This window comes from Hyperolius riggenbachi, chromosome 11 (assembly GCF_040937935.1).
Source record: "Hyperolius riggenbachi isolate aHypRig1 chromosome 11, aHypRig1.pri, whole genome shotgun sequence".
NCBI classification, from domain to species: domain Eukaryota; kingdom Metazoa; phylum Chordata; class Amphibia; order Anura; family Hyperoliidae; genus Hyperolius; species Hyperolius riggenbachi.
In genome coordinates, this window is record NC_090656.1 from 80,035,546 (window position 1) to 80,046,448 (window position 10,903).

Here is a 10,903-nt window from a genome sequence, read left to right on the forward strand (position 1 = left end):
TTCCGCACTCCCCCCTCCAGAATTTAGTGCAATGGCAACGGCAGTAGGGAACTACTTACTTCTACCGCATTCCAGGCTCCAGAGATCTGCGTCACTGGGTGTTACGTGTCTTCCGTCTCCAATGCCTCTCACTGTACTTCCTGATTAGTGGAAGTACAGTGAGCGGCATTGGAGACTGAAGATAGGTTACATGCAGAGGCTCTGTGGCAGAGCTCCGGTGTCTGGAACCAGAACGAGGTGAGTTGTTCTCCGCCCGCTGGCACTGCGCTAAGATCTGGAGGGGGGAGTGCAGAAGGGGGAGCCCAGGTGAGGGAGGGGGGAGTTGGGCACCATTCTCCACCGCTGTGTGCCAGGAAGCTCTCCGTTCCATGCTACCTTTACTGGGGACACCTATAGCTAACTACCTATACTATGGACACATAACTTTCTACCTGCAGGGGACACCTATAGATAACTACCTATTCTGGGGACACCTATAGCTAACTACAGTACCTATACTATGGACACCTATAATTTGCTAACTACTGGGGATACCTATAGTTAACTACCTATTCTGGGGACACCTATAGCTAACTACCTATACTAGAGGCACCTATAACTAACTACCTATACTATGGATACCTATAACTTGCTACCTACTTGGGGCACCTATAGTTAACTTAACTATACTGGGGAAACCTATAGTTAATTATAGCTATGGGCGGGCGGGGGGGCTGAAACTTTCCTGGTGGACCCTTAGTTTCCCAGTCCGACCCTGAACATAGACCAAATAATATCATTGAAGTTTTTTAATTCACTTTGTACTCTTTATTTGCATGTCATTATGACATCAATGGAAAAAAAAAAACTTTAAAGTTAAAAAAAACGTTATAGTAACTGCAGACTGACCTTGAGGCTACATTCACAGTGGGATGTTGCGGAGCTGCATTATAAAATCTAATAAAGCAGCTTACCGCACTGCAATTCTAATCCTATGGGACATTCACAGTGCAGCGTTAGCGTCACATCGTAACATGTAGCGTTATTGTAGCGCACTGTACCTCTAAGCACACACATTACAGGGTACAGGAAAGCATACTTTTCATTGCCAATATGCTTTACTGTACCTACTGTATGCGACGGTAACGCAGCGATAATAGACAAGACAAATAACATTTATATTGCGTTTTTCTCCTTGCGGACTCAAAGCGCCAGAGCAGAGCAGCAGCCACTAGGGTGCGCTCTATTGGCAGTAGCAGTGTAAGGGAGACTTGCCAAAGGTCTCCTACTGAATTAGTGCTGGCTTACTGAACAGGCAGAGCCGAGATTCGAACCCTGGTCTCCTGTGTCAGAGGCAGAGCCCTTAACCATTACACCATCAGCCAACTGCTAATGTGTGTTACCACATTTTTTTGCGTTGCAATGTTGCGTTGTGAGTTTAACATAGCATCACAACACAACTTCCCACTGTGAATAAGCCCTCAAACATAATATTTGATGGTATTCTGTTACAAAATGACTTCTACAGTAATTATATACGTTCTATAGATTTTTGTACAAAAGTGGTGTAACCCTTCAAGAGTGTGCTGTCTCTTAAGCTTGGTAAGATTATGAATACTATTATAGACCGGCAGAAATAGGCTGGTAGTATGGGGAATGATAGAGAATTCTCATCTCACTATGAATTATACATGAGAATCCGCACTTAGCAGAGATATACACTGGCACGGCCCTTACGTGGCTGGTTAATCCATCAGGTTTGCAGCCTGGTTTCAGAGCATACTATTTATACACAGGCCAGTGAGGCCACATCCATGGAGCGGCAATACTGTTTTTATCATTACAGTATTATCATTAACATTATTGCTTTATCTACATTTTCTACAAGGCTACAGTATGCAGTGTAAAGGCTCATACACACGTCCAACATGCACACAACCACATGACCAATAAGACAAACCACACAACCTGACAAACCACATGACCTGTACGTACACATGTCTAGCTGGCTAAACAACCAACTCAATTAACATACTGCGCATGCAAGAGGACTGACGGACTACACATTTAAAACAAGTACAAGTCTTTCAAACAACTTGTACGCACGCACCAACTGCATAATATCAGACCAACATAGATCCAACAGTTGGATTGATGAAACCGCCTGTTATCAGTTGCTCATCAAGTTGTTTGCATGCGTACACATTCCTGATTATCATCTATCAAACTAAAGTCAGATGATAATCAGGCTGCAGGTTGCTCTGTGTTAGGAGCTGTAATGATGATAGTATACATGAAAGCATAGACAGAGTTCTGCTCAAACCAGTTTGCTATTGCATTAGAGCAGTGTTCCCCCAATCCTGTCCTCAAGGCCCACCAACAGTGCATGTTTTGTGGAAATCCACAGAGGTAGATAATCATCTCTGCTGAGACACTAATGACCTCACCTGTGCATGTTTGTGGTTTTCTGCAAAACATGTACTGTTGGTCGGCCTTGGGGACAGGGATGGTGAACTTTGCATTAAAGGACCACTATCGTGAAGAATTGTAAAATTTAAAATACATGAAAATACATAATTAACCCATTCGCGTTCCGTCGTTTTCACTTGAGAAATGTTCACCTCCCATTCATTAGCCTATAACTTTATCACTACTCATCACAATGAACTGATCTATATCTTGTTTTTTCCGCCACCAATAAGGCTTTCTTTGGGGGGTACATTTTGCTAAGAGCCACTTTGCTGTAAATGCATTTTAACAGGAAGAATAAGAAAAAAAACGGAAAAAATTGATTATTTCTCAGTTTTCAGCCATTATAGTTTTAAAATAATGCATGCCTCCATAATTAAAACTCATGTATTGTATTTGCCCATATGTCCCGGTTATTACACCATTAAAATTATGTCCCTATCACAATGTATGGCGACAATATTTTATTTGGAAATAAAGGTGCATTTTTTCCGTTTTGCATCTATCACTATTTACAAGTTTAAAATAATAAAAATATAGAAATATTTCATCTTTACATTGATATTTAAAAAGTTTAGACCCTTAGGTAAATATTTACATGTTTGTTTGTTTTTTATTGTAATGTTTTTCTTTATATTAAACATTTTATTTGGGTAGTTTTGGGAGGTAAACAATATGTTTATAATGTAAATGTGTGTTGATTTTCATTTTTTTTAACTTTTAGTTGTAGTATTACTTTTCGGCCACAAGATGGCGGCCATGAGTTTGTTTACATGAACGTCACTCTAAGCGTAACACACGCTTAGAGCGATGCATGGGGGAGGTAACAGCCAGAAAAGGCTCAGCTTCTGAGAGAAGCTGTCGCTTTTTCAGCGGGGGAGACGAATCAGTTATCGGGCTCCATAGCCCGATTCACTGATTGCCTGGCTAACGAACCGCGGGCTGGGAGCGCGCGTGCACGCGTGCGATCGGCCGCGGGAGCACGCGGTAGCGCGCATGGTTCCTGGACGTAGTTTCTACGTCCAGGAACCAAAATAGGTTAAAAAGTACATTTCTCCCAGAGTAAAATGCACTATAAATTACTTTTTTCCTATATTACTGTCACTTATAGTAGGCAGTAAAAATGTGACAGAGCTGTCAGGTTGTGTGGACTAGTCCATCTCCCTATAGGGGTTTCTCAGGGTTTTCTTTTCTTTCAAAAGCACTTAAAGGATACCCGAGGTGACATGTGACATGATGAGATAGACATGTGTAAGTACAGTGCCTAATACACAACTAACTATGCTGTGTTCCTTTTTTTCTTTCTCTGCCTGAAAGAGTTAAATATCAGGTATGCAAGGGGCTGACTCAGTCCTGACTCAGACAGGACGTGACTACAGTGTGACCCTCACTGATAAGAATTTCCAACTATAAAACACTTTCCTAGTTGGAAAATGGCATCTAAGAGCAGGAAAGAGATAAAATGGGTCAATAGTTCATAGATTTTAGCTCTGGCATACTTCAATGAATGTCTCATTGAGCAAAAACAATGAAACAGTTAAAACTTAAAAAGGACATTTAAACATAAAATGAAACTGTAGAATATCTTAAAAAGTCATTTATAGGAGAAGGAAGATAGACACAATCGTTTATTCCATTAGCTTATTTTCGCCTCAGGTGTCCTTTAATTAATGGCAAATGCATTATGTACAAGTGAGGAACTGCAGAAACAAGGTGAAACACAATGACCCAGCAAAAGACCACAGAGCCAAACACAATATATAATGTACTGTAGAACGTATTTGCCTGCCTTCACATGAGTCTGTACTGTAGAACCTCCTTCCCTTAACATAAACCGGCACTGTAGATTTTCGCCTCTAAACATGGACCTGGGCTGTAGATTTCGCGTCTAGTGAAAAATGGCGCCGGCAAAATAATGGCGCCCCCTTCTGCGTGATATATGTTTAAAACGATATTTATTGTTTTAAAGGTTAAAATAGTGCAGACCTTTTGAACGAAATTTATCGTTTTAAAACTTTTTTTTTGTCCTGCCTGAACGATATTTATCGTTTTAACCCCTGCTTTTCTGCCGTTTGGAAAATATCTGCCCGTCGGCTTTAATGTTTAATAGCAAAGCCCCCTTAAAAGTTAAAAACACCAAATTTGCAGAGAATGTTAAGAAGAAAATTGTGAACAAGAGGAAACATTTTTTTTTTCAAAAAGACCTTATAGTTTTTGAGAAAATCGATTTTGAATATTCTTCTTCTGACCGTGGGAAAATTAAACGCCCGCCGACTTTAGCGGTTAATAGCAAAGCCCCTTTAAATGCCAGAAACACCAAATGTGTAGGGAATGTTAAGAAGAAAATTGTGAACAAGAGGAAAAACATTTTTTTCAAAAAGACCTTATAGTTTTTGAGAAAATTGATTTTAAATCTTCAAAGAGGAAAATGTATCTATTTAAATCGCGTACTGACATTTCCGCGGCGGAAACACAATTCCCGCCGACTTTAGCAGTTAATAGCAAAGTCCCCTTAAATCCTAGCAACACCAAATTTGCAGGATATGTTAAAAAGATACTGGGAAACAATATTTAAAAAAAAATTGAAATTTTTTTTTATTTTTTTTAAATTTAATTTTTTGGGTTATGTTCAGAGTGTGGGAAATTTTTTGAAAAAAATGACGTGGGGTCCCCCCTCCCGAGCCTCTGTAACCCCTTGTCCCCCGTGCAGGCTGGGATAGCCAGAATGCGGAGCCCCGGCCAACTGGGGCTTCGCACCCTGAGCTATACCAGCCCGCATGGTCCATGGTATGGGGGGGCTTCGGCCTGGTCCATGGTATGGGGCGGCCAAGCCTTCCCCTCCCCCCCCCCCCGGAGCCCTTCTCCAATCCATGGACAAGGGGCTCTTCCCCACCTCCGGTGCCCCAGGAGGAGGTGGGGGCGACGACTCCCTGGGGGGGGGGTTCATGGTGGCATCTGGGAGTCCCCTTTAAGAAGGGTAACCCAGATGCCTGCCCCCCTCCCAGGAGAAATGAGTATAGGGGTGCAAAGTACCACTTACCCATTTCCATAAAGGGTTAAATGAAATAAAAACGCAACAACGAGAAAAGTCCTTTAATGTTCTAAATTAACCAGAAATACTTACCTGTACCTTTAAGAAAAAAATCCCAAGCCAATTAGGTCCCACGACAGTATCCTCCATCTTGCGATCTTCAGAAATACTTACCTGTACCTTTAAGAAAAAATTCCCACGCCATTATCCTCGGAAAAGGTCCCGCGCTATAATCTGTTATGTCCCACGACGACAGTATCCTCTGTCTTGCGATCTTCAGAAATACTTACCTGTACCTTTAAGAAAAAAATCCCACGCCAATCAGGTCCCACGAAAGTATCCTCTATCTTGCGACCTTCTGATACATGTTGATTGAAGATCTCCGCCGCCCCGACGACACACACGCCGCCTCCGCCGAACTGCTCTCAGCTATACTTAGTATAGCTAAGAGCAAAAAGCATCTTTAAATTTTAGCTCCAATGGTCCCCATTGGTTCCTTAATAGTTAACTTTGCAATGGGTCCCCATTTTTTCTAGCTACACCCCTGTCCCCTTTGCTTTACCCCGTGATGTAGAACTTCCCTCTCTTCACATGACTCTAGGTTTAGAACTTTCCTTCCTTCATGACCATGGCTGTATAATCACCCACTCTCTCCACATGACACTGGCTGTAGAACTTCACTGGACTCTGGCTGTAGAATTTCACTTGACTCTGGCTGTAGAACTTCACTCTCTTCACCTGACTCTGGCTGTAGAACTTCACTCTCTTCACCTGACTCTGGCTGTAGAACTTCACTCTCTTCACCTGACTCTGGCTGTAGAACTTCACTCTCTTCACCTGACTCTGGCTGTAGAACTTCACTCTCTTCACCTGACTCTGGCTGTAGAACTTCACTCTCTTCACCTGACTCTGGCTGTAGAACTTCACTCTCTTCACCTGACTCTGGCTGTAGAACTTCACTCTCTTCACCTGACTCTGGCTGTAGAACTTCACTCTCTTCACCTGACTCTGGCTGTAGAACTTCACTCTCTTCACCTGACTCTGGCTGTAGAACTTTAGTCTCTTCACATGACCCTGGCTGTAGAACTTCACTCTCTTCACTTTACCCTGGTTGTAGAACATCTCATTCTTTGACAGACACTAAGATGCCTAGATTGGTACAAGCTGGAGCACATGCACTTACTCAGGTGTTTCCAGAGCAACAGTTTACCTCTTAGCAAGGTGAGACTGTAGTGTGGGGTTACCTGTTGCTATACAGCTATACTTGGATAGATAAAATAAAACCTGTGGAGGCAGACTCTGCCGGGCCAGCTATGTGATTTTCAAAGTTTAATTTCTAGTTTTAATCAAAACACACCAGAATGCATGGCCTTGGCATTAGACACTGCAGGACAGGGCTGCTTCGTAGGCTCATGCCAGGCTGCTAGGTACTAGACAGGAATAAATAATAAATTAGAATAACTCAGCTTCATATACACGGATATGGCGCATCAATAAATCATTTTACCAGTGAACTCATTGAGTGTGAGACACTAATTTGTCATTTTCATGAAGAGATTTATAGGTCCATTCCTAACTAATGAGAGAGATTCAGGCAGGTTTTCTGAGAAGATGATAGGAGGATAAAATGCTTTAATATATCCATTCTATGTACAATGGAGCTTGAAAGTTTGTGAATCATTTTTAGCCCATAATACTGATGTACAATGTGTCATGTATAGGAATAGAGAAGTCCAGACTTTCATCCTACAGGAATGTTGTTGGAGGACCTGAAGCAACAAATTCATGCAAGAAAGCACACCGATATCTGAAGAAGCTGCTCTCTTAAGAAGAATGGACTAAAATTCCTCCGAGCTAATGTGAAGGGCAGCTAGTTTTCAGAAACCTTAAAGGGACCCTGAACAGTCAATAAAAATGAAATTAATACTTACCTGGGGCTTCCCCCAGCCCTCTATAGGCCGCGAGGTCCACCAACGTCCTCCTGGTTCCTCTCTCTGTCCCGCTGGCGGCTCCATTACCAGCGACTTTCGGACTAAAGGCTGGCTATACACTTCCTGGATGGGGATGCTTCGCATCATCATGCCGGCTGCTACACGTCGGCATGACAGTTCCGTGCATGCACGGTTCAGAGTCAGAAAACCACGCATGCGCAGGACTGTCATGTCAGCCTGATGTCAGCGCAGGACTGTCATGTCGTGATGACGCGTTGCAGCTGGCGTGATGGAACAGCTGGCGTGTCCTCGTCCAGGAAGTGTACAGCCGACCTTCAGCCAGAAAGTCGCCAGCAATGGAGCCGCCAGTGGGACCGAGAGAGGAGTCAGGAGAATGCCCGGGGACCTGGCGGCCTACGGTGGGCTGGAGGAAGCCCGAGGTAAGTACCAATTTCATTTGCATTTTAAGGGTCCCTTTAAAGGATTTCCAAGGTGAAAAAATAAATGTAGCTTTACTTACGTGGGGCTCCTTCAGCCAAGTATCGCCGACCCCCGATGGGTGGACGGCGTCTGTACATGCACAGGCCTATACTCGCCCCATGCAAGAACACACCCACGTCACCACTACTGCACCTACGCATGTGCGATCCTTCAGAGGCTGCCAGCAGGACCCAGGAGAAAACCGGAGCTGCGGCGAGGGACACAAATGATTTCTAGGAGCTGGAAGAAGCCACAGGTAAGTAAAGCTACATTAATTTAATGACTTCTAGGAGCTGGAGGAAGCCCCAGGTAAGTAAAGCTACATTAATGTTTTCACCTTGGAAATCCTTTAAAACTAATGGAAAGCTAAACAAAAATACTTACCTAAAGAGAGGAAAGGCTCCTATTGAACCGCATTAGTGGTGCAACGCGTAAAAATTTACGCGTTGCACCAACGCATAAAAATGTATGTGTTAATGTCCGAGATAGCTTCATGCACCAGCGGGAATGCATGCAAGTGTACGCGTGGCATACCCGCCAACCCCAAGGTCGGCAAAAATGAAACTAGCTGGCGGCGGGGGACTGGAGCAGCAGTGAGTGACTACGAGGGCACAGGATGGCTGCATGGGGCTGGTAGAAGCCCCAGGTAAGTGAAACTCATTATTTTTTTTTGCCTGATGATTCCTTTAAGGGAGCCCTAGAACCCAGTCTTTAGGCGCAGCAGAACCTACAAACAGCCTAAGAAGTTGGCCTTCATCACTGTGAGTTGAGACTTCTGGTTGCGTTTTGGATAACCAAGACTCTACTGTATAGGCTTTTGCATGAAGCAGAGTGGGGTGCATTTTGTGATGTAGTAAGGGGTTTACCCCATTTACCAGCTCACATGCCGAGAGTACATGGCAAGAATTTAAAAAATATAAAAACAAAAATCTGTAAAACATTGCCTCCTGTCTCACCTGCTCGGGGGGACCACAGATCCATACTTATTGAGGTTGTGTTCCATTATTGAAACAAAAACAAAAAATATTCAGAACATTGGTACAAACACTACAGGGATGTCAGGGGAGGACTGGGACCTTTTGGCCTGGGGGGAAAACACAACCTAGAGGCCCTTTTACAGCAGTCCCAGCCCAAAGCCATATCTTCTTTGTGAGCCAACATATATAGTGTAAAGCAGCATTACATGCAATTACGTAGAGAACCCCCCTGCCCTCAGCAACCCAGGCTTGGGGTAAAAAAAGTTGCTATTAGCAGTGATCAAAAGCATTGGTCGTTCTTCAGGTGGCCACACACCATACAATTAAAAGATCCAATTTTTTAACAATTTGATAATTTCGATCAGTTGTCCCAAAAAATTTAGAACTTTTCTTTGCTTTTGATCATTAAATCCGATTGAAGTTCCAATTGTTTTCAATTTTTTGCGATTGGACATGTTGGAAATTTCAGACCAACTTTTTGAAGAATTGTATGGTGTGTGATGGATTGTCAATTACTTGATGTACAGTTCCAATTTCTGAGTTTTCAATTATGTTATTCATGATTGGGGAAAAATTGAACATAGGTGTGTGTTACATTGGTCAGATTTTTGAATTGTTACAATCAGTCAGATAAATTGATTGCTATTTGTAACGATTGTGGAACTTTCCCCGTGATCAGCGCACAACGCGTGCGCTGACAAGGCGGAAATCCTCCACAAGCGTATAATTTGCAGGAACCCAGCAAAAGGTGCTACGCACCCGTAGAGGGAAAATTCCTGTCGGCAGATGGCGCTGGGGAGTGCAGAGGAACCAATCCTCTGTACCTCCACAAATGCCAGACAGGAATTGTACAGAACGCAATCGCAAGAGAGGCGATTGCGAATGAGAATGAGCAAAAGGACAGGTTGTATGTGTGTGTGCCAATCCAGTCGCCACCCCGCAACCGCACACACACAACAGCAGATATGAAATAGGAACGCGATCGCGAGAGGTGCGATCGCCAGACAAGACACAAGGCAGATCAGAACAGAATACGAGGTTAGCAAAGGCACAGCAAATAATACAATGAGAAGATACGGAAAATAACAAATGCTAGCTAACCGCGAACACCGCACTCATTCGCAACAGTGCACGCAGTTATGCGCGGTCTCCACGTGATAAGCACAATAGAGACAAGCACGCCTAACTAACCATTAACAGACAAACATGAAACAGAGGACGCGAGCGCTTGCTTAACGGTTACCTCACCGAGCCTCCAGCAAGCGTAGCAGACAGACACACGAAAACGGGGACAAGCGAGAGATAGGATCCACAGCACTAGCGAAAAGTGGCTAGCACGATCCAAGTACAGAGTAGCAGAACAGAAGGATCCCCAGCGCCAGCGAAAAGTGGCCAGCGCGATCCCAGAAGACAGAACAGAAGGATCCCCAGCGCTAGCGAAAAGTAGCTAGCGCGATCCCAGGAGACAGAACAGAAGGATCCCCAGCGCTAGCAAAAAGTAGCTAGTGCGATCCCAGGAGACAGAGTTGCAGAACAGAAGGATCCCCAGCGCTAGCAAAAAGTAGCTAGCGCGATCCCAGGAGACAGAACAGAAGAGATAGCTGGTAGCAACCGCTGCACCAGCTATACTCCAAGAACAGAGATCAGAACCATTTCCTGTCAACCACCATAGGGACAGGACAATGGCAAACAGGCAAGACAAGACAGAACAGGCAATACAGATAATACAATCCTAACAGCACTAGGGAAATCTGCCTAGCGCAGATTTAGGAATTACTCTAAGCTGATGTTCAAACAAAGAGCAAGGCTGACACCCCACCAGGAGTGTTACATAGGACGAAATCCTTATGAACAGCGAAGCATTGTGGGAAAGACATAGTACTTATAGTACACGCCTCCAATGAATGTGGCCAGGCAATTTGCATGACAACGTATGCAAATTCCTCTGCAAGCACAAGCTGCAAAACTGACAGAAGCTGTTCTTTCCAGAGTCCTGCAGCATGCAAACCTACACAATGGTCAAAAGGCTGGCTGCC